Consider the following 24,524-nt stretch of genomic DNA (forward strand, 5'->3'; position numbering starts at 1 on the left):
CCTGAAGAGGGCTCTTGCAGCGCCAAGCCCTACACAGGGGACTGGGGCGTGGAGATGCTCAGGGCACAGACTGTGCCCTTGAGGGCTCACAGTCTGGAGGGACTGGGAGAGGGGCAGGGATTGGGGGGGGCGTGGTTCAGGAAGTCTTGGACTTTTGCTTCAAAAGATAAACAATCTAGGGGGACAGTTTGCAACTTGTATCACAATGGGTTAATTTCATTAATATAAAAATAACTCCTACAAATAATAAGCAAAATCCAACAGCTTAGTAGGTATATTATATGAACTCTGAACAGAGACTTAACAGAATAAGAAATACAATCGGCTCTCAATCATATGAAGACTCTTGATATCACGCATAATAGGAGAAATGTAAGTTAAACTTTGAAATACTATTTTTCACATATGCTTTGGCAAAGATAAAAAAAGGTTAAAATTATACAGCATTGACAGAGAATAGGAAAAAAGCACTCATTCTTTGTTGACGTGAGCATAAGTTGGTACAAACCCACTGAAGGACAATTTGAAAAAAAGCTATGGAATTTATAATAAACATACCCTCTACCCTGGGACTTAAAGGTTCCCAGGATTTCTAGGAAATTCTAGAAATTTCTCCTCCAGATATACTCACGTACATACTAAATGATGTACATAAAAGGTTATTCACTGCAGCACTGTTTGTAGTAGCAAAATATTGGAGTCCATCAATAAGGGGCTAGAGAAGTTAACCTTCACACAATATACTATGCAACCATAAAAAAGTACGTGCAAGCTCTTTGTATTTTTCTGAATAGTGTATCTGAATGCAGAACAGTGTATCTGAAATACTATATTTGGGTTAAAAAAAATCCTGTATATGTATAGAATGTTTCTGAAGGATATGAAAGACATTGGTTACAGCAGGTGCGGCTTATGATAGAAAGAGATGCTAAGGATCAGGGATAGGAGAGAGATCTGCTTTTCATTGTATATCTGTTGTACTTTTTTATTTTGTAGCACGTACATGCATTTGTTTTAAAAACATTTTTCCAAGGTAGCAACTGCTAAATAGTCTTATGCAACAATCTAGAAGAGACCATAAGACGCCAAAGAATGGACTTGTCCCTTAACATACACAATGCTTGAAAAGGCTAGGAAGCTTGTTTCTAAAAAGCTTTGTGATCTAGTACAAAATGTCTGCTTAAATCCTATCTTAGGATTCAAGACTTGTCAATGGTCCCTATTTACCTCTTTGGGGAGGCCTGCCCTGATTCCTCACATACAGAGTTAAGCACTTCAGTCTCTGATTCCCCCAGTATCCTGTACGCAACATCACTCCTTTGTTGTACTGATGAACATTTTCTAGAAGCCCACTCTATACCAGGACCTATGGCTGACTCTGGAGAGCCAGGACATAATCAGACAGTCCTTGCTTTCACAAGCTCACAGTCAAGTAGGGAAGACGGACAAGGAACCGAATCTACTCAGAAGGACTAGAAGGCCCAGAGGAGGCTGTGACCAACCAGCCTCTGGCTAAGATGCCAGAGGAACCCAGGGAAGGATGTACAGAGATATGAAACTCATAGTCATTAGGTTTACTGAGGACCAACTGCATGCCAGGAAGTGCACTGGGAAATTTGTATTTTTTGACATCTAATCCTTAAGGCAGCCCTGCCAGACCCAATGTGCAGATGTGCATGTTAAGACTCAGAAGGTTAATTAAGATACTTATAAAACTATGCTTCACTGAGTGCCTATCGCATGCCAGGCATTGTGCTAAGAGCAGTAAACACAGTATTTCCTTTGATTCTCACAAAAATCCTGAAAGGTGAGTATTAATAACCCTATTCTACAGATGAAGAAACCAAGACACGATGCCATCGATGAACATACGGAAGGTTAAATGGCTGATACATGGCACAGTCTGGACTAGAACCCACAACTATTCAAACCCTGAAATCAGACACCAGCAGTCTTTCTGGCCTGAAGCCCAGGCTCCCCCAAGGAGCTTTACCGAGCAAGGCAGGTGGGCATGATAAAGACACCCCCTTTCACACACAGAGCAGCCTCCAAGGCTTGTTGCCGAGGATCCTGTGAGGAGGACCGAGAGTTGTGTTGCTTGGTCCGTTTGTGGAAGGGGTCACTGATGGGGGAATGAGGGGCTGTGTGGCTGCCTTCAAGACACAAATCACTGTGTCAAGGAGACCAGAACAGCACATCCCTCGGACTTGTAGTCCACACAGGAGCCACCACCCAGGGAACGTATACAAGTTTGACTCCATCAGGTGGGGGTGCTCTGTGGCAGAAATGGAATCTGACCCCTTGCTTTCTCTTCGGTTGCTGCTGGACAGGGTAAAGTGTGCTGGACCAGAGGGAAGGAAACTGGTTTGGGATCCTAGCTGCATCCACAAAGTGGGGAGAAAATTCTTTCAAAGAATTACTGTGTCATAGGAGATCACATATGGCAAAGCGCTTTGTAAACTGTACATATGTGCGACTACTGTCTTTTCTCACCATTCAGACTGTTGATAATAATGATAAGAAAGCAGCCAACATTTTTTGAGCACACGTTAGGTCCTGAGCACTAAATGAGGTGTTTTACCCTGCTCTTGGCTATCTCTGTGTAGTTGTCAATAATAATACAAGTTCACTTGTCTGAAAGAAGTGAAAACTCTGCTCTTTCCAAAGCTGAATTAGCTCACATTTCTGCTTACCTTCTTACTGCTTTAATCTACAGATTGGCAATTCCAAAGGTAATGGAGAAATTGTTTGAACTGAGGACAACTCGGAAACATGCAGTTAAATGAGCAGTGCTTCTTTCCCCATTAGAATCAATTATCTCATCTAACTGTGCAAAAGTGCTGTCTTGTTAAAGGTCATGAGAATTAAGTAATCCCAGAATGAATAGAACTCTCACAGCTTTGTGAAGAGAAACATTTTTATTGTCAAAGCTTTCTCTTATTTTTAACAAGATGCAAAACCAACTCCTTGCTTAAAAAAAAAAAATACATGGGGCGCCTGGGTGGCTCAGGTCATGATCTCAGGGTCCTGGGATCGAGCCCCACATCGGGCTCCCTGCTCGGCAGGAAGCCTGTTTCTCCCTCTCGCACTCCCCCTGCTTGTGTTCCCTCTCTCACTGTGTCTCTCTCTGTCAAATAAATTAATTAATTAATTAAAAAAAATATGCTGAGGGGGAAGAAGAGCCAGTGGAAAAAGTATTACAGGTGAAAACGATGACCAGATTGCATGTCCCGGAGAAGTTAATTAGGGCAGGACAGCCCACAGCTGGTGGGGGGAAGGTGTTGACTTAAGGCTTCCTCTCGGTCCCATCCCGACTACCCACAATCACAGAATCTTCATACAGCTGTGAGGCTGGCTCCTTCCCACCTCCTGGGAAAGCAAAGTTTGGCATCCAATGCTAACCTGGGCTCTCTTGGAGGACTCAGTCATCCAAAAACAGTTTTGGAGGCTCAAGGTAGGGAACTGAGCATGGGGCCACCAGGATTGGGCCGTCAAAAGCCAGGCGGAAGGTAGTATTTAGAGAGAGAAGAGGGATGATGTGGAGACAGAGATGTGAAGTTCAGCCAGTAACTGTCATTTTACAGCCCAAATAGAAGAGACCCTTACTCTCTGATGCAAGGTCTTAACTACAGTCGTGCTAGAGGGCTCTCAATTCCTTTCCTGCACTGTGTGGTGGGTGGCTGATGTTACGGTTCCAGGTTACGGAAGAGGGGAAGAGAGAAGGAGCAAGCTGCTTTGCTCTCCTCTTCCCAAAGGACAAAACAGACGCTCAGCCACCGACTGTCCAAGGAACACGTAAGCTCAAGCGACCACTCTTCTAAAATAATAATAGCAGCTCAAAACTTGGAATCATTTGAGTGTGGACTGCGGACCCCGTTTTCGGGCAAACAGCCTTGAGCAATGGAATGTAGAAAAGGCCCATGGGAGACCCACCTCAAAATATGCATAGCCCTAACTGGCCAATGGGCTACTTAGAACCAGGCACAGCTACCAAAGAATGGGCAACGCCTTACATCGCCATACCTCCTCACCTTCCCCCTTTAAAAACAGCCTCCTCCCACTGCCTCCCTGCAGCCTCTCCTCTGCTATCCTGCCCCCACCCCCCCCACCCCCTGCTCCCTTGTGGTGGATTCAATCAACTTCTACCTCCTTTGTTCTGTTCCCGGTGAATCCATCCTTTTACCGCCTGCACCGCCACCGGCTTCCACCCGATCGTCGCCCTACCTTTGGGGGCCCCCATCTGATTGAGACATCCCCCATTTAGACACCACTTGTACTAGATGCTGAATGATTTATATCATCCAGTTTAATCCTCATGCAAAGATAGGTTGAAAAATCATTACTGGAGAATGTACACAATGAAAGTGCAGTAACATTTAAGCTTTCATGACATACTCGGTTTCCTCAGAGAGGTAAAGTAAGTTACCCAACACCACCTTTTCCTGCCCAGCAAGACATAAGCAATGGCCGAGAAAGTGCAAGCTCCATCCTGACAGCCCCCTTCCCTACCCGGCCAGCAGGAGGGAATTATCAAAGTCACTATGCAGGAGTCACCAATGTAAGTACAGGAGCTATTATAAGTTTGAGACAAGTTTCTTTCTTTTTTTTTTTTTTTAAAGATTTTATTTATTTGACAGAGAGACACAGCGAGAGAGGGAACACAAGCAGAGGGAGTGGGAGAGGGAAAAGCAGGCTTCCCGCTGAGCAGGGAGCCCGATGCAGGACTCGATCCCAGGACCCTGGGATCATGACCTGAGCCGAAGGCAGACGCTTAACGACTGAGCCACCCAGGCGCCCCTAGTTTGAGACAAGTTTCAAAGTCAGGAGCCTGTGTTCCTAATCCAAGCTTCCTCTTTTCCACTGTCTTACTTTAAATATAAGATAAAATATGGGCAACATAAAACCACCAGCAAAAAACCAAACCAAACCAAAAAACAAAACTAAAAAACCACCACCACCACAACAAAAAAGCACCACAAAACATGGCTAAAATTAATGTTTGGGGGGACCACTGGTGATAATAACTATTTCTTGGCCCACAGCTACCTGAATCTAAAGTTGCATATGGCAGTAAATGCATGCTATCCCAAATGATTTGAAATTAACAGCCATGGATCCAAAAAAGCTAAGAAGTATAAATGGCTTTTTCCAGCCCGTTCTAATGATGAACCAGACCGCTGAAAAATATAAGTTGTAATCATCATATTCCCTGTTTCCCGAGGAATTGATGGTAACCACTCACCACCAATGTGTATCACGGGATTATCTAAATTACACTTTGTGGTTTGTATTTATAACTGTTTGTGCAAAACTCTCAAGTATGCTGAAAGTGACCTAAATAAGAAACTTGATACTGGTTTTCCCTTTAAACTACTTTGTAATTCCATGAAAAGGTGAAAAGATGCTAAAGAGTTCAGAAAAAGGCTGTGGAAAGGTAGCAGGTTCACAGGATCACCCACACTGAAATGTTAATGATTTCTGAAAGCCAAGAGCTAGGGTGGGGGAAGTTTCTTATTCCCTCAGCTCTGGTCAATCTGATCCCAGGGTTGACATTTTCCAGTTGCCTTTTCCTGCCCGGCAAGACATAAGCGATGGCCGAGAAAGTGCAAGCTCCATCCTGACATTTTTAAGAAAAATGCTCAATAGATGTTCAGACATAGAAACTGCCTGCCCCCTAACACCCAGCCAGCAGGAGGCAATTAACAGTCATTATGCAGGAGTCGCTGATGTAAGTACAGCAGAGTTTTCTCTGTCATGGTGAACGCTTCCTTTCCTTCCAAAAATCTAATGCACGAACCCACTTGCATCTGTAAATTAGCAGCTCCAGGTAGTGACTAGAGAGGATTATAACCACAAGGAACTGTTGATTCAACCGGCATTTCTGGTTTCAAAAGGCAGTGGGAGCCAACCCAGCCATGCGGCTCCCCACTTTTCTGTTTTAGATTAGTGCTCAGTTTCTTTGTTTTTGTTTTCTAAAATAAATAACGTCATTTCTGTAAAGTCTAAGTCATTGGAGTTCTTTGACGATGGTCCTCTAATGGGGAAAACAAAAAACAGAAAGACAGAACTGCAGCAACAAGGGGACAGAGTTTCAGTCTCCAGGTCCTAGTCCTGGTTTTGCTACAAAGCCAACAACATTCACAAGTTCCAAACCCAGAAGTTCAACACACAGGGCTGTAGACTGCAGGGAAAGAGCAGAAAAACTGGAAGCAACCTAGATGTGTAAAAATAGAACGATTTAGCTGAATTATACTACAGGTACTGGATGGAATGCAACACAATCATTATACAAAAATAACTATGACCACCAGCGGTGAGGGCAAATGCTGGTGATATAACGTGAAGGAAAAAGAGGCAGGACATAAAATTGCACTTTTTGCTGACTGCATCTCTGCAAAACCAGATATGCATATGAACAAAAATCTGGAGAGACATACATAAAAATGACATCGGACTTTGAATTATAATGGTAGGATTATGGATAAATTTTCTTCCCTCTTTTCCAAACTCACTTTAATGCTGTTTCACATTAAAGGGGAAGTTCTACAATGTAGTCTCAGGAGGAATAGGTAGAAAGGAAGGGGGATAGTGCCCGGGGAGGAGATCCTCCTTTTGAGCACATGCCATGTGTCAGCCGCTTAAGCAAGGGGAATTACATAAACCTTGAGAAAATCACTATTATTCTCATCTTCTGATGAAAAAACTGGAGGCTCAGAGAAGCTGCATGACTTGCCCAAAGGCACTTTACAGATGGGAAGTGATAAAATATCTGAACCCAGATCTGACTGGTTCCAAAGTCCAGGCTCTCCTCCTGATACATTGCACTGCTAGTGAGTTTCAATGCCTGAAACTAAATTAAAACTAATTGAAGGCAAAGCCTCTGTTGCCAGCGTAGCCAGGTAAAGGGGCGTTCTTCTCAGGGACAAAGCATGGGGCCCCCGTCCTCCCACATCCTGATTACCAGAGGCATGGCTGACACCCACAGTCAAAGCTATGTATGTGCAGGTTCAAGTTTGGGTCTCTCCAGAGCACTCAGAGCTGGGTCACTTACTGGTTTCATGACTTTGGGCAAATAATTTCACCTCTCTGAGTCTCCATTTCCTCATCTGCAAAATGAAGTTATAGGATCTACCTTAAAGGATTAAATGAAATAATGCATGTAATTTGCTTAGAACTGGCATGTAATTTGCCAGGCACACAGTAGGAGCTCAGTAAATGGCAGCTCTCATCATCTTTGTCATTTTGCTACATTGATTTTCCTAACTGCTGTATCTGCGGGAAGATTTGTTTAAGCCAGCTGTTATAACACCTTTTTCTTCTTTCTGTATATTCCCTCTAATTCCCTTTCCATGCCAACTGTGAATTTCTTTACACCGAGGGCCCTTTGCTATCATGCTTCCATTAGCTGACAGACTTTGGGCACAGGAACTAGACATATTTGCCCAATAGATAAAACAGTTTTTAAAAGCAGAATCGCTATAAAGAAACCTGACAGGATCCCACTGGTGACTACGTGGGGCTAATTTTAAATCAAGTAAATATATTGCTTTTCTTCCTGTCTCTGGATAAACCTGACTGCAACAATCAGGGTTACTGTCTCTCACCCCCAAATTAAGTGTTTTCTGGAGAATGGACTCCGGTGCAGTTAATCATTTTTCTGCACTATGCAATGCTGTGGGGAAGGGTTTGCTGGCAGCCGCTCAATATTTCTGTAAATCAAGGGGGGGCGGTGGTATTGGGCACAGGTAAGAGGCTCAAGTGCAGCCAGCCTCAGAAGTGGGAGACAGGCACTCCCACCGTCAACGCAGAAGAGAAACAGCAACATAACCGGAGGGCCCCAGAAACTGGTGACATGGCAAGTTGTGGGGGAACCAGAGCTGGAATCTAATTTGTACAGAATAAACTGGTATGATTGCAATAATAGAATAAGAAAGCTGTCTTTTCTGGGCACCTTTCACCCCACAGGCTCTACTAAGACCTCTTCTATACATAACTAGTTTAGGGGTTGGTCACCTCCACAACCCTTGGACCGACCTCAGCATGGTCACCTGACCTCTCCCTGCCCTACTCCCAGTGCTGCTCCCCGAGACCGGAAGATGGGCGCACACACGTGAAGCAGTGATGAGCTCAGGCTTCACCCACGGACAGCCCTGCGTTCCTTCTCTGGTTCTCGCCTTCACAGTGATGTGACTTGGCTGATGTGATTTAACTCTTCTGGGCCTCCATTTCCTCATCTATCGAATGGTGACAATAATACTGAGCTCCAAGAGTTGTGAAGATATTGTATGAGATTATGGTGCTTGGTATTTGCTCAAATGGATGACCCTCTTTGTTCCTATCATTTTCTTCATCATCATCACCATCATCATCGTCGTTGTCGTTGCCGTAACTATATAGTGAGGTTTTCCCTGCAGAAGTGAGGTAAGGATATTTCTCGAGGGAGCTGAGAAGCCTGAGTTTTTGCTCCAGTGTTGGGGGGTGTTGCTAAGATGGAAGTTACAGTCACAGGGATCTACCCCCCACTCACTGCACAGAGGAGACCCAGACTTGACTAGAGCATCTAGGCAGAGCCTGGGACTGCCCTGAGCCCGAGTCTCCAGCTTCCGGGTTCAGAGCTCTTCCCGCTAAATGTAAGAAAGCCATCCTCAAGGCTTGCTCTTCCACCAGGCACTGCAGTCCCAGATTAAAGGAGTTGTCTCCTCGAGCCTGAAGTAAAGCGCACGGGACAGGCTATGTCAGGCCACCATGAGGCCTTCTGTTCAGGGCAGGGATCATTCCTTTCATTTCTGCCCCTCGGCGCCAGGCCCATGGGAGTGAAGAAGAGAGGGAGAAAAGGAAGGGGGCAGACATAATTAGGCTCATCACTGAAAAAGTAACAGTTCCCAGTTATTAAAATTGCACCATGTGCATGACATAATGCTGGAGAATTCACATTTGCTGTATCATTTAATCTCACAACTTTTTAAGAAAGATACTCCTTGTAACTCCATTTTATACATTAGGCACCTCAAAACACAGTGACAAAATAGACATCCACCTCATCTTGTATCTCCAGACAACCAAGGCTCCAGAATGATCTATGATTGCACCAGTCATCATGGCAACGCCAAGAACCCAAACCAAATCTTGAGTTCTTCTCAGACTATTGTCAGGAGAGCACGGGACAGGTTTCCCGTTAGCCCTGATCAGAATAAACATGCAGTTTTGGATCAAATCCCTGCCAACAGAGCCAACAGCCGAAGAGGTGCTGGAGCCTAGGAAAAGGCCCACCAGCTGCCCTTCCTTTTCCAGGCCTCACTAATGATCCAGCGATCCAAGACACCTTGGGCCTTGCCAGCCTCTTCAAACTGCTCTGCTGGGGTGAGCAGCCCGCTCTGCCCGATCGAAAGAGTACCAGGCTTGGGGAAGTGCCTGCCATTCCCAAGAGGAGGGAAAAGGCTGACGGAAAGCTCCGCAGTTTCCTGTCTTGGTGGTACCTGCAACCCAGCGAGCGTCAACACTATTCACAAGGCCACCTAAAGCTTCTCTATATGAAGATGACTCCACTTAGCAAAGGACCCGCCTCTCAGGCGTGAGGCATCACTCTCTCCTTCTCGTAGTCAACTGTCCCAGGGGCCAGGAGGAAAACATGGGTTTGGCTGATGCTTGGGAGCTATGGGAGGCAGAAAGTCCTGTCTCCAGGCTCCATTTCCATCGCTAGTAGAACTTACTATTACAGGGCTCTGCAGGGCAACCCTCCCATTTCCTGATTTCCTCTGGCATACCAACCCTGTTAACTGATTTTTTTTTTCCTGTGATCAAAGTCAATTAGGAGGTGGTCCCCACTGTACCTCTAAATGGAGTTTTAATTTGTGTATGTATTATTAGGATAGGTCTTTTCCCCCTGGAACATTCACTTCAGCAAGAGGAATGAGGGCGGACAGCTTAACGTGGAGCCTGCCACCCGGATTTGTAACTTGGGATAATATTTCTTTATAATGAGGAGCATTTTGAAAGAGGATTTTAAAATCTCACAGAACAGAGTGTGTGATGGCCCTCTTTTACTCCCCAGAGCATCCCAGTCTCCTGCCCCACGGGTGGGTGTTTTCTAGCTCTTTGGAATCACACCACATTCTCCTGCTCCCCTGCCCTCATCTGTGCACACAGCAAGGCACTCAGTACGTGTGAGTTCCCTTTTTCCTTCTCTAATAGACACAGACCTCTGGTTTGGTTCGGCCCTTCCATCAAGAAGCTTAAGGCAGCACAGAGTTCTGGGCACCAGGGTGATGAAGATGGTCAAGTGAACAGGAGCCACTGTTTTAACTGAAGCCTATCCTGTGCCAAGCACTGCATTAAGTGCTTTATAAACACACTATCGTTTAATCCTTACAAAGCTCCACAAGGAAGGTAGAGTTATTATCCTCGTCTGCAAGATGACGAAACAGGATCAAAGAGGTTCAACTACTTGCCCAAGATCACACGTTTAATAAGAGGTGGAGAATAACCTCAGATCTGAGTCAAATCCAGATTGCCCTGAATCTGTCCCTAACAGCTCTGCATGCATGCTGCCTTTCCGATTAGCTGTAGAACTGTGGAAATGAAGGGCAAATATCTTTATATGGACCAGTCTTACTGCTCCAATTTTGTTGGCACTATTTTCCTGGGGACAGAAACTTGAGGTAATATTTCTTTGAAACAGACACAATTTTCCAAGAGCATGTTACGTGCTTGTTGAGTGCAGTATCTGACATTGCTTGCTTCTCTGTGCTCTGGAGTCTGGGTCGGCGCGATTTCTCCTATCCCTGGAACACACCTGTCCATCCAGCCTCCGGGCTTTTGCTGACGCAACCTCTGTGTGTGTAAATGGCCACTGCCCTCCCTATTTAAAAAAACTTTCTCCCATCCTTCAAGGCCTACCTCAAATGTCACCTTCTTCTGTGTGGATTTTCACCATTATCCTGAGCCAAAGATGATATCTGCTCTCCCCTCCCCAGCCAGGGGCCCTTGATTTCAGGACCTCTCCCATGCACACTGCCCTGACAGTGGTGCCCATGTGCTTCCTGTCCCTTGCTGGCTCTGCTGTCCACCTATGTACTCAATGGAGCAGATCTGTAGAGACAGCCAGCCTCCCAGCTCTGGCCCTTATTCGCTGTGCAGCAGCAGGTAAATCACCTAACCACTCTGACCTGCAGTGTTTTCCTCTGGAGAAATGGAAATAATACAAAGCCATCTCCTGGGTTCTTGTAAGAATTTAATGAAAGTTCTTTATAGATTAGAAAGTGTACTAAAAACATAAGTCATTCTGATCACAATGCTTAAAAGTTAATGAAAGAAAGAACACCCAAAGTTTAAAACACGGACTAATGCAAAGATTTGTATGTGAAACACCCAGCACTGCCCCAGAGCTACATAGTCAGGAGTATGAACAGTGCTATATAATGGACTTGATGCGCTAACACAGAGTCAGAGGTCAGCAAGCTGCAAAAGAAGTTTCTAGTTTCTGAAAACTGTCAAGACAAATGCTACTTCTCCTAAAATTCTCATTTAATCTCTGCCAGCTTCCACTCCATCTCCCCTCAAATACCAGTTCTGCATGCACTATCAGGTGGGGCAATGTGTGTGCTCACGGAAACGGAGACGCACACAGACTGGGACATGCACAGCAGCCCCACGACTAGGTCTTGCCATAGAGCTCCACAGGTGGCCTGGCTGATAAACTTAGGACAATGGGAAGAAATGGAGGCCATGGCAGAATTAATAATACTGGCCTTTTTTTCTCCTTCCCCACTGGAGACTGTGAACAAAATCTAACTCCAGGCTGGAAAGGACGAGAAGTCTAGCTGCCTGCCATACACCAGCAGGAAGGGCTTCCTGCACAATGAAATATGACATCAGACAACCGCCTCACGCCAGACGAAGCCTGGAGCACCGCGGGATTGGAAAGCGTGAGGGGCTGGGGCTCCGGGAGCGATGCGTACTGAGGTCCCCTGATTTCACCTGGGTCCCCTGCTCTCTCCGGTCCTGAAGCATGTTGGTACAAGTCACAGGGCCACTCAATGCCATGGGTACATGGCAGTCCTGGCACAGGACATGGCACAGGACAGATGGACCTTAGTTTTTCTTCCATGAGAAAGTAAGTTAGCTTCTCTGCTCAGTAAGGCACCCTCCGCAACCTCTCAGCAGTTCTGATCGGGTGCACCATCCCAGTCCCACCCCAGCTGCGGGAATCCAAGAGCATAGTGGAAAGAGGGCAGGCTCTGGGGGCAAATCCTGGCTCCCTCCCTCACCAGTGATGCAGCTTTGGACAAATGACTTAACCTGCTTGGGTATCCATTTCTTGTCTATAAAATGGAAATAAAAACAGGATGGTACCTCGCAAATGGTTGGCACCTGACAGATACGGGCTGGGTAAGTAAGGCAGTTGAGAAGATTCAATGGGAAAATGCATGTAACACTCAGAACGTGCCTGGCTCATGGGAAAGGTACATGGGGTGAGGTCGCGGGAGGACGAGCTGGGAGCGGGCGTGGAGGAAAGCCACCGCCAGGATGGCAGAGGCCCCGTGTTCTGCTCTGAGCCGCAGGTGTGCAGCACAGAGGTAGAGAAGGACATCGGGGTGGGGCTCTGAGAGGCAGCATGGTCTACAGAAGGAACGTAGGGCTTGGAATTGGAAAATCTGGCTTCTAGGCCCAGCTCTCTTACCCGTCTTTGTAGCTGGACAAGCTATTTACTGGCAGCCAGCCTCATTTTCCACATCTGGGCTTGTAGGACAAAGAAATGCAGTTAGGAATTCCACATAGCACGCCAACTGCTGGAGGGGTCCATGGGCTGGACAGCCTCACAGGAAAGCGAGGTATCTACCACGCAGTGACCTCGTGCAGCGTCTCTTCTAAGAGGGAAGGCAGCCGGTGTCCTGCGATCACTGCGGTTTCTGGGCTTCTACACTCAGGAGCCTTCGGTGAGACAGAGACCAAGGCTGGCAGGTGGGTCAAATGCACCAAAGGACATCTTAACACACAGTCTTCTGATGTGGGGGCCTCAGATAGCCCACACTTCCATGTCCCGTCCTCTGCCTTCGTGGGGGCCGTTCCATCTTCCAGAAAGCTATTCGTAGCTTCTCTTTTAATATCTTACTTGATTTACAAGGCTCAATGCCTTGGGGAAATTTTATCTGATCTTCTTGTTTAGAATGAATTGCTCTTTCCTTCAGGCTCCCACAGGGACAAGGCTCAAACTCCAGTAACATGCTTTTATCATCTGTCTAGGACTGCCATCAGCTCCTTACACATCTGGCTCTCCACGAAACTGAGGCTGACTCAAGGCAGTGATGCTAGCTTATCTGGCTTTGTCTGTCCCTTGCAGCCCGGGACACAACCCGGCAGCCAGGCTCCGTGAACACTCTCCGCTGTTTCAAACCTGAGCTCGGGGAAGCGCCTTCTTCTTCATCTCAGGTTACCTGAAATCCCTGCAGCCGGGGATGGCCCTTGGTGGCTGAATCTGGGAGGGTTTGAAACCTCTGGATGCTCCTGCTGCCCAGAAGGGTGAGAACGGCATTAACTAAACACCCAATATGGGCCACCCGTGGTCTGGACCCTTCGCAGATGTCTTCTCACTTAATGCTCAAAACACTGCTTAGATATTAATGGACTTTTTACCAAGGAGAAAAATCAAGACTCAGAGGGGTGAAAAACTTGTGTGGGCCATGGCTGGAACACAGGCCTCACTCCGTCCGGAGTCTGGGCTCTTGCTACTAATGGTATTGCTGTTTTTAAAGGATGAAGCTGTTTAGCTGTGATTTTGTTGTTTTACTGATAGGAGGAAGAAAAAATACTGTGCTTCTTACAGCCATCTCTCCTCTCCTCCTGCCTCCCTCCCTTTTCCCTGCAATGAAGAGCTGCTTCTCTGCTCCCCCACCGAGGTCCTGGGCCTGCAGCCCTAAGCACAGCCTGACTGTGCCCCCCTCCTCTCCACAAGCTCTGTATTTACAGCAGCGCAAGAACAGCCAACAGAAGCAAGAAAGCTTCACGCTTTCTCTCCACGCCTAAGTGTAATCAAATTGTGCTATTTCACAGTAATTAGTCTAGAATAAAGACAAGATGTGGGGGACAAACCCTTTCCAAGGATGTTACAAATCTGTAAATCTTGTAAAATGGACTCCTTCTCCATGCTCCCGGGGTGAAGGTATGGACGGAGCACCCGGGATGCAGGGTTGGAGTTACTTCCTGACCAAGCATAGCCAACTGCCTCTCCAGGGGCCCCGAAACCACCCACCAGGCCAGGGCCGAGAGCCCTGGAGAGGGTGCTGTCTCTGCAGGAGCTGCTGTTGTTATGAAATAGGATTATACTAGTCAACTCAGCTCTTTTCTGAAACAACACTTCCGAACTTGGGACTGCCTGGCCCTAAAATCCAACACATCTTGTTTGCCAGGGGGAGGGCAAGAAGATTTCACTGACCAGGAAGGACCAAGTGCCTGATTGGTAAACAGCATCCCTCCAACAGCCTCTGTTGACATTCTCAGGGAGGAAGCGGAGGCTGAGAGGGAGCCAGGAACAGACGAGGGCCAGGGCCAGGAGTGTGCCCCAGACGGATTCCTGTGCTCCCCGCTCAGCTTCCGGTAGCCATGTTTCACTTCACAAGATCGCCCTGCCTCCAGGCCTTCCCTCACTGTCCCCTGTATGAACATATGCCTCTACATTTATCTTTTTCTTTCCCTCCACTCCATGCCTTGCAACACCAGTTAGGTTCTGGCCCGGACACCTTCCCCCGCTCTTTCTCTCCTTCAACAGACCTTTGATGAATACATGCTATGTCACGCTGACCCTGTACAGGAAACTGCAGCTGTAGTAGTGAGCACGATGGAAATAGTTTCTGCCCTCATGAAGCTTACAGTCTAACCATGGGGGCAGGCATGAGCCGATCCACGACCCAACGGTCAGCTGCGGTTGTGGTGAGCACAAGCACTCTGAGAACATATAACTGGGGTCCTGGCTTAGTGGGAGGGGGTCAGGAGCTTCGCCGAGGAAGGGGCGTTGAGCCCAGCCCTTCAAAAGGAACTGGACGGAAAGAAGGGGTGGAAATCCCTCAAGGAATGAAGACCCTTGTAGCTTCTCTGTGTCTCAGAACCACTTGTAACCTCCCTTGCCCCCCCGACCCGCTGAACCAGCTTACGCAAGGTCAGGCACAAAGCCCCACACTGGTGGGACTGCACAGAAACTACCCTTCTGAGGAGCCCCAAGGAGCGAGTAACAAGAGCATTAACCTGTGCACCCCTCATGCCCCAGAAATCCTGCTCTTGGAACAAAATAATTGAAAGCAGAACAAACAGAACCGGAGGCACAAAGACGTGCACGGAAGCGCTATTTAAAATAGCCAACAGTTGGAAACCGCGGGAATATGAGGATATAGTAATGGCACAAATATGACAGAGCTCTTCAACTTGACAAGAATGAGGACTGTGTCAATACTTAGAAATTTGTGCAGAAAAAAATGGTCCATAAAAACGGCAGAAGAACATCAACCTGTGCATTCCTTCTGCCTGCACAGAGGCCTTTCACTGCTATCCTTCAAGGAGATCAAGTACAGCACATAGGAAGCCCTAGAATGTTTCCGTGGTTTGCCCTACTCTCTTGAATTCTGAATTCGATCTTACAGTTTTCTCAACCCCTTAATATCTTAGAGTTTGATTCTGAATCCAGTAAGTAAATTACCCCTTTACTACATCTCTGAAAAACGGTACCTAAAACTACCCAACATGGAACAGGTGAGTGTTTGCCAGAGGCTGAGAACCAGGACAGCAATGAGCAAAGGGACATAAGGGAACTTTTTGGGGTGCCGGAAGTGGTCTGTGTTTTGACTATGGTGGTGGTCATGCAACTCCAAGCATCTGTCAGAATTCATCAAATGGGGGGGGGGCGGAGCAAGATGGCGGAGGAGTAGGAGACCTGGATTTCATCTCCTCTCAGGAATTCAGCTGGATAGGGATCAAACCATTCTGAACACCTACAAACCCAACAGGAGATCGAAGAAAAGAAGAGCAACAACTCTCTCATCAGAAAAGCGACCACTTTCTGGAAGGTAGGACGTGTGGAGAAGTGAATCCGAGGCGATATTCGGGAGTTTAGACGGCGGGGGAGGGGCCTCCGGTGGCCAATTCTGGCAAGTGATAGAGCCGCGGAGCACAAAATCGGAACTTTTAAAAGTCTGCTCCGCTGAGGGACGTCACTCTGGTGGCTAAGCGGGGGTGGAACCCTCCGGGACAGTGTGGTCTCAGGACCCTCGGGGTCACAGAAAGACTGGGGGTGCCTGAGTGTGGCAGAGCTCCCAGGGATCGGAGCGGGGAAGCCGGCTGCAGAGGCAGAGCCCAGGCGCGGGCCCTCAGCTCGGGGTTGCCATAAACTGTGATCCGCAGCACAGTCGGGCCCCTGCTCCTCCAGCAGGGACCCGACAAGCGGCAGATCCGGGGAGACTCACCTTCCTCCCCCGGGAGGAGCCACGCAGGAGTGCACCGCAGGGATCTGCTGGGTTTGGAGACTCCACCCGGGGTTGGGTGCCAGAGATAGAGGCGCGCAGTCACAGGCCGGGTGAGCACGGAGTGCAGCCGGAGAGCGGGGAGACGGGAGTGACTGACGGCTTTTCTTTGGGGGCTCACTGAGGAGCGGGGCCCCGAGTTCTCGGCTCCTCCGGGGCGGAGATTGGGAGGCCGCCATTTTCACTCTCCGCCTCCAAAGCTGTATGGAAAGCTCGCAGGGAACAAAAGCTCCCGAGAGCAAACCCGATTGGAATACTTAGCCCAGACCGGGCAAGGGCGGGGCAATTCCGCCTCCAGCAGAGACATTTGGAAACCACGGCAACAGGCCCCTCCCCAGAAGATCAGCGAGAACAGCCAGCCAAGACCAAGTTTACCGATCAATGAGAATGGCAGAACTCCAGCGCTAAGGGAATACTGCACATAGAATTCACGGCTTTTTTACCATGATTCTTTAGTCTTGTAAAGTTAAATTTTTTTAACTGTCTTTTTGTCTTATTACTTCTTTTTGAATTTTTCTTTTTCCCTTTTTCAACCAACATCTTATCAATCCCTTTTTTTAAAAAAAAAAACATTTTTATTTTTCATTTTTAGAGTCATATTCTATCCCTTCATAGTAGTTACCCATATTTTTGGCTTATATATATAAGTTGTTCTCTCTTTAAAATTTTGAGATAGTTTCTTCTAACAGATTAAAATATACCCTAAATCTCTAGTATATGGTGCTTTCTAGTCCCCTGCCTGATCACATCCTCTCCCCTTTTTTTTCTTTTTTCTCTTTTTCTTTTTTTAAATCCTCTTCTTTCTTTTTTCAAACAACTTCTTATCAATTCCTTTTATAACATTTTTTATAATTTCCATTTTTACAGTCATATTCCATCCCTTCATCATATCAACCCTTATTTTTGTACATATATAAGTTTTTCTTTCTTTAAAATTTTGGGAGGTACTTTCTTCTAAAAGACCAAAATATACCCCAAATCTAGTGTGTGGCACTGATCTATATACCATATAGATCATATTTGATCACATTCTGGTTTTTCTTTTGTTGTTGTTGTTTTGTTTTGTTTGTTTTTGTTTTTATCTTCTTTTTTTTTTTTTCTTTTTCTTTTTTCTCTCGTTCTGTTTCTTTTCCCACTGCTTCAGGTCTTTTCTGATTTGTTTAGAGTATATTTTCTGGGGACATGGTTACTCTGCTAGCATTCTGTTCTCTCATTAATCTATTCTCCTCTGCACAAAATGACAAGACGGAAAAAATCACCTCAACAAAAAGAACAAGAGGTAGTACCGACTGCCAGGGACCTACTCAATACGGACATTAGTACGATGTCAGATCTAGAGTTCAGAATCATCACTTTAAAGATACTAGCTGGGCTTGAAAAAAATATGGAAGTTATTAGAGAAACCCTTTCTGGAGAAGTAAAAGAGCTAAAATCCAACCAAGTAGAAATCAAAAAGGCTATTAATGAGGTGCAATCAAAAATGGGGGCGCTAACTGCTAGAATAAATGAGGCAGAAGAGAGAATCAGTAATATAGAAGATGAAATGATGGAAAATAAAGAAGCTGAGAAAGAGATAAACAACTACTGGATCACGAGGGCAGAATTCGAGAGATAAGCGATACCATAAGATGAAACAACATTAGAATAATTGGGATCCCAGAAGAAGAAGAAAGAGAGAGAGGGCCAGAAGGTATAATGGAGCAAATTATAGCAGAGAACTTCCCTAATTTGGGGAAATAAACAGGCATGAAAATCCAGGAAGCACAGAGAACCCCTCTCAAAATCAATAAAAATAGGTCAACTCCCCGACATCTAATAGTAAAACTTATGAGTCTCATAGACAAAGAGAAAATCCTGAAAGCAGCTTGGGAGAAGAGATATGTAACCTACAATGGTAGAAACATTAGATTGGCATCAGACCTATCCACAGAGACCTGGCAGGCCAGAAAGGACTGGCAGGATATATTCAGAGCACTAAATGAGAAAAATATGCAGCCAAGAATACTCTATCCAGCTAGGCTGTCATTGAAAATTGAAGGAGAGATAAAAAGCTTCCAGGACAAACAAAAACTAAAGGAATTTGCAAACACAAAACCAGCCCTACAGGAAATCTTGAAAGGGGTCCTCTAAGCAAAGAGAGACCCTAAAAGCAACATAGACCAGAAAGGAACACAGACAATATATGGTAACAGTCACCTTACAGGCAATACAATGGCACTAAATTCCTATCTTTCAAGAGTTACCCTGAATGTAAATGGGCTAAACGCCCCAATCAAAAGACACAGGCTAACAGACTGGATTAAAAAACAAGATCCATCGATATGCTGTCTGCAAGAGACTCATTTTAGAACCAAAGAAACCCCCAGATTGAAAGTGAGGGGGTGGAAAACCATTTACCATGCTAATGGACACCAAAAGAAAGCTGGGGTGGCAATCCTTATATCAGACACAGTAGATTTTAAACCAAAGACTGTAATAAGAGATGAGGAAGGACACTATATCGTACTTAAAGGATCTATCCAACAAGAAGATCTAACAATTGTAAATATCTATGCCCCTAACATGGGAGCAGCCAATTATATAAGGCAATTAATAACAAAAGCAAAGAAACACATCGACAACAATACAATAATAGTGGGGGACTTTAACATCCCCCTCACTGAAATGGATAGATCATCTAAGCAAAAGATCAACAAGGAAATAAAGACTTTAAGTGACACACTGGACCAAATAGACTTCACAGACATATTCAGAACATTCCACCCCAAAGCAACGGAATACACATTCTTCTCTAGTGCCCATGGAACATTCTCCAGAATAGATCACATCCTAGGTCGTAAATCAGGTCTCAACTGGTACCAAAAGATTGGGATCATTCCCTGCCTATTTTCAGACCACAATGCTTTGAAACTAGAACTCAATCACAAGAGGAAAGTCGGAAAGAACTCAAATACATGGAGGCTAAGGAGCATCCTACTGAAGAATGAATGGGTCAACCAGGAAATTAAAGAAGAATTAAAAAAATACATGGAAACCAATGAAAATGAAAACACAACTGTTCAAAATCTTTGGGATGCAGCAAAGGCAGTCCTAAGAGGAAAGTATATAGCAATACAAGCCTTTCTCAAGAAACAAGAAAGGTCTCAAGTACACAACCTAACCCTACACCTAAAGGAGCTGGAGAAAGAACAGCAAATAAAGCCTAAACCCAGCAGGAGAAGAGAAATCATAAAGATCAGAGCAGAAATCAATGAAATAGAAACTAAAAGAACAGTAGAACAGATCAACGAAACTAGGAGCTGGTTCTTTGAAAGAATTAACAAGATTGATAAACCCCTGGCCAGACTTATCAAAAAGAGAAGAGAAAGGACCCAAATCAACAAAATCATGAATGAAAGAGGAGAGATCACAACCAACACCAAAGAAATACAAACAATTATAAGAACATATTATGAGCAACTCTATGCCAGCAAATTAGATAACCTGGAAGAGATGGATGCATTCCTAGAGATGTATCAACTACCAAAACTGAACCAGGATGAAATAGAAAACCTGAACAGACCTATAACCACTAAGGAAATTGAAGCAGTCATCAAAAATCTCCCAAAAAACAAAAGCCCAGGGCCAGATGGCTTCCCAGGGGAATTCTACCAAACCTTTCAAGAAGAATTAATACCTATTCTTCTGAAACTGTTCCAAAAAATAGAAACGGAAGGAAAACTTTCAAACTCATTTTATGAGGCCAGCATTACCTTGATCCCAAAACCAGACAAAGACCCCATCAAAAAGGAGAATTACAGACCAATATCCCTGATGAACATGGATGCAAAAATTCTCACCAAAATACTAGCCAATAGGATCCAACAGTATATTAAAAGGATTATTCACCATGACCAAGTGGGATTTATCCCTGGGCTGCAAGGTTGGTTCAACATCCGCAAATCAATCAATGTGATACAATACATTAACAAAAGAAAGAACAAGAATCATATGATCCTCTCAATAGATGCAGAAAAAGCTTTTGACAAAGTACAGCATCCTTTCTTGATCAAAACTCTTCAGAGTATAGGGATAGAGGGTACATACCTCAATATCATAAAAGCCATCTATGAAAAACCTACAGCAAATATTATTCTCAGTGGGGAAAAACTGAGAGCTTTCCTCCTAAGGTCAGGAACGCGGCAGGGATGTCCACTATCACCACTGCTATTCAACATAGTATTGGAAGTCCTAGCCATAGCAATCAGACAACAAAAAGAAATCAAAGGCATCCAAATTGGCAAAGAAGAAGTCAAACTCTCACTCTTTGCAGATGATATGATACTTTATGTGGAAAACCCAAAAGACTCCACCCCAAAACTGCTAGAACTCATACAGGAATTCAGTCAAGTGGCAGGATATAAAATCAATGCACAGAAGTCAGTGGCTTTCCTATACACCAACAACAAGACAGAAGAAAGAGAAATTAAGGAGTCCATCCCATTTACAATTGCATCCAAAACCATAAGATACCTAGGAATAAATCTAACCAAAGAGACAAAGGATCTATACTCAGAAAACTATAAAATACTCATGAAAGAAATTGAGGAAGACACAAAGAAATGGAAAAACGTTCCATGCTCATGGATTGGGAGAACAAATATTGTGAAGATGTCAATGCTACCTAGAGCAATCTACACATTCAATGCAATCCCCATCAAAATACCATCCACTTTTTTCAAAGAAATGGAACAAATAATCCTAAAATTTGTATGGAACCAGAAAAGACCCCGCATAGCCAGAGGAATATTGAAAAAGAAAAGCAAAGCCGGTGGCATCACAATTCCGGACTTCAAGCTCTATTACAAAGCTGTCATCATCAAGACGGCATGGTACTGGCACAAAAACAGACACATAGATCAGTGGAACAGAATAGAGAGCCCAGAAATGGACCCTCAACTCTATGGTCAACTCATCTTTGACAAAGCAGGAAAGAATGTCCAATGGAAAAGAGAGTCTCTTCAACAAATGGTGTTGGGAAAATTGGGTAGCCACATGCAGAAGAATGAAACTGGACCATTTCCTTACACCACACACAAAAATAGACTCCAAATGGTTGAAAGACCTCAATGTGAGACAGGAGTCCATCAAAATCCTAAAGGAGAACATAGGCAGCAACCTCTTCGACCTCAGCCGAAGCAACTTCTTCCTAGAAACATCGCCAAAGGCAAGGGAAGCAAGGGCAAAAATGAACTATTGGGACTTCATCAAGATAAAAAGCTTTTGCAAAGCAAAGGAAACAGTCAACAAAACCAAAAGACAACCGACAGAATGGGAGAAGATATTTGCAAATGACATATCAGATAAAGGGCTAGTATCCAAAATCTATAAAGAACTCATCAAACTCAACACCCAAAGAACAAAGAATCCAATCAAGAAATGGGCAGAAGACATGAACAGACATTTTTCCAAAGAAGACATCCAAATGGCCAACAGACACATGAAAAAGTGCTCAATATCGCTCGGCATCAGGGAAATCCAAATCAAAACCTCAATGAGATACCACCTCACACCAGTCAGAATGGCTAAAATTAACAAGTCAGGAAATGACAGATGTTGGCGGGGATGCGGAGAAAGGGGAACCCTCCTCCTACACTGTTGGTGGGAATGCAAGCTGGTGCAGCCACTCTGGAAAACTGTATGGAGGTTCCTCAAAAAGTTGAAAATAGAGCTACCATATGATCCAGCAATTGCACTACTGGGTATTTACCCCAAAGATACAAAAGTAGGGATCCGAAGGGGTACGTGCACCCCGATGTTTATAGCAGCAATGTCCACAATAGCCAAACTCTGGAAAGAGCCAAGATGTCCATCGACAGATGAATGGATAAAGAAGAGGTGGTATATATATACAATGGAATATTATGCAGCCATCAAAAGGAATGAGATCTTGCCATTTGCAACGACGTGGATGGAACTGGAGGGTATTATGTTGAGTGAAATAAGTCAAAAAGAGAAAGACATGTATCATATGATCTCACTGATATGAGGAATTCTTAATCGCAGGAATCAAACTGAGGGTTGTTGGAGTGGGGGGTGGGGTGGGAGGGATGGGGTGACTGGGTGATAGACACTGGGGAGGGTATGTGCTCTGGTAAGCGCTGTGAATTGTGCAAGACTATTGAATCTCAGATCTGTACCTCTGAAACAAATAATGCAATATATGTTAAGAAAAAAAAAAAAAAGAAGAAGAAGAAGGTAGCGGGAGGGGAAGAATGAAGCGGGGGAAATCGGAGGGGTAGACGAACCATGAGAGACGATGGACTCTGAAAAACAAACAGGGTTCTAGAGGGGAGGGGGGGGGGGGGGATGGGTTAGCCTGGTGGTGGGTATTGAGGAGGGCACATTCTGCATGGAACACTGGGTGTTGTGCACAAACAATGAATCATGGAACACTTCATCTAAAACTAATGATGTAATGTATGGGGATTAACATAAGAATAAAAAATTAAAAAAAAAAAAAGAATTCATCAAATGGTACACCTCAAAAGTGTTAATTTTCTGTGTGTAAGTTCTATCTCAGTAAATCTGATTTTGAACACAAGCAGGCAGGGCCTGGTAGCTGAGCGGGTATATAGGTAAGGGAGATATGCCTGAGTGAGGTTTGGATCTTGATCCTGGTCTTGGGCTCCCGGGAGTACGGTAGGAGCCCTGAACATTGCTCGGGAGCGGAAACAGGAAATGTGGGGAGCCTGATGTTATCTACTTGCCTTCAGACCTGCTCTCTTTCTCCACTCTGCTCTGTGCCCAGGAGGCTGAGCTACACAGTCTGGATCAATGGGCTTCGTGGGGCTCGGGCGGCGGGGGGGTCCCATGGGGGGGGGGGGGGGGGGGGGGGGGGGGGGGGTGGGAAGAGAGTGAGGTCTGCAGAGTTGGAAAGTTTTTTTTCATGCCAAGCGGGAACATGTTGAATGCCTTCATCATTTTGGCTAGTCTTTTGTTCACTTGTTTATTCCTATTTTACAGACGAGGAAAGTCATCTTGAGGAGGTCGAGTCCTCAAGACTCACGTGGTACAGCAAAGTAATGGCAGAAGGTCCATATGGACAAGGTCCGCTGGGCTGTAGAGTCTGGGCACCTACCCTGGCTCCTCCCACTCCAGACACAAGCAGCCCCCACTCCACACAGGCAGCTGTCTTGTTAGAAAAGCCTTTTCCCACAGAGCCCAAGTCGGCCCTCCTGTCCTCTTCACCCTGAGGGCCTGGTTCTGGCCTCAGCAGCGCCACGGAGCAAGTCAGCCCCTCCTCTCTGCACGGTGGTACTTCAGACAACGGCAGACAACCATTTTGGGGGGTTGGAGGATATTTGGGGTCTGTTATAAAGAGAACAATCTATATATATCTTGCTATTAGCAATTCCCACTGAGCTGCGTGAAGAAATCAATCTTGGAGAGAAAAGCTTTACTACAGGATCCTGTATCTTTATCACTTTTTCCTCTCCCTAAAAGATCAAGTTCAATCATCTCCATTTCCCATTCTGTGAGCGAACAGCCCGCTGCCTTGGAGAAGTCGCGGTGAGCGGCGCCCCTCCCCTACAGGGTGCGTAGGGACCTAGGAAGGAGGAGGTACCGTCCCAGGGTCATCTCAGGCCTCCATGTCAGTGGAAGGCGAGGCCCGCTCTTTGTGTGGTTAGCAAGCCCTTTTCGTCTCCAAGTCCAAAGGCCTACCCGGCAAGACAGGTGCGTGCAGAGTCCTCGAGGTACGAATCCGCAGCTCTTCCGTGGTGCTCGGTGTCTGCTTTTCACGCAGAGATCCAGAACACCAGGGAGCCTGTCAGTTCTAGCTGCATAGAAAACATCAACTTTTATCCTAGTTAAAGAAATGACGTGAGGCACTTTTTGGTAAGGATTCTTCATGTGGCCGCTTCCCTGGAACAGCGAGACATCCCTACAAATGTTTTCTGACAGGTCCCCCTGGTTGTTCTGTCAGCTGCCTGTGTGACGAACACAGGCCAGGATGCCTGCAGGCACTGCACCGGGACT

The 24,524-nt window shown here is 45.6% G+C and overlaps 1 protein-coding gene across 1 annotated transcript in view; it reads right to left on the reverse strand.

The window, feature by feature from the left end:
- TENM4 (teneurin transmembrane protein 4) overlaps positions 1-24,524 on the reverse strand; it is a 713,747-nt gene that overhangs the window by 185,944 nt on the left and 503,279 nt on the right.

This window comes from Mirounga leonina, unplaced genomic scaffold (genome assembly GCF_011800145.1).
Source record: "Mirounga leonina isolate KUSES-001 unplaced genomic scaffold, KU_Mleo_1.0 Mir_92, whole genome shotgun sequence".
NCBI lineage: Eukaryota > Metazoa > Chordata > Mammalia > Carnivora > Phocidae > Mirounga > Mirounga leonina.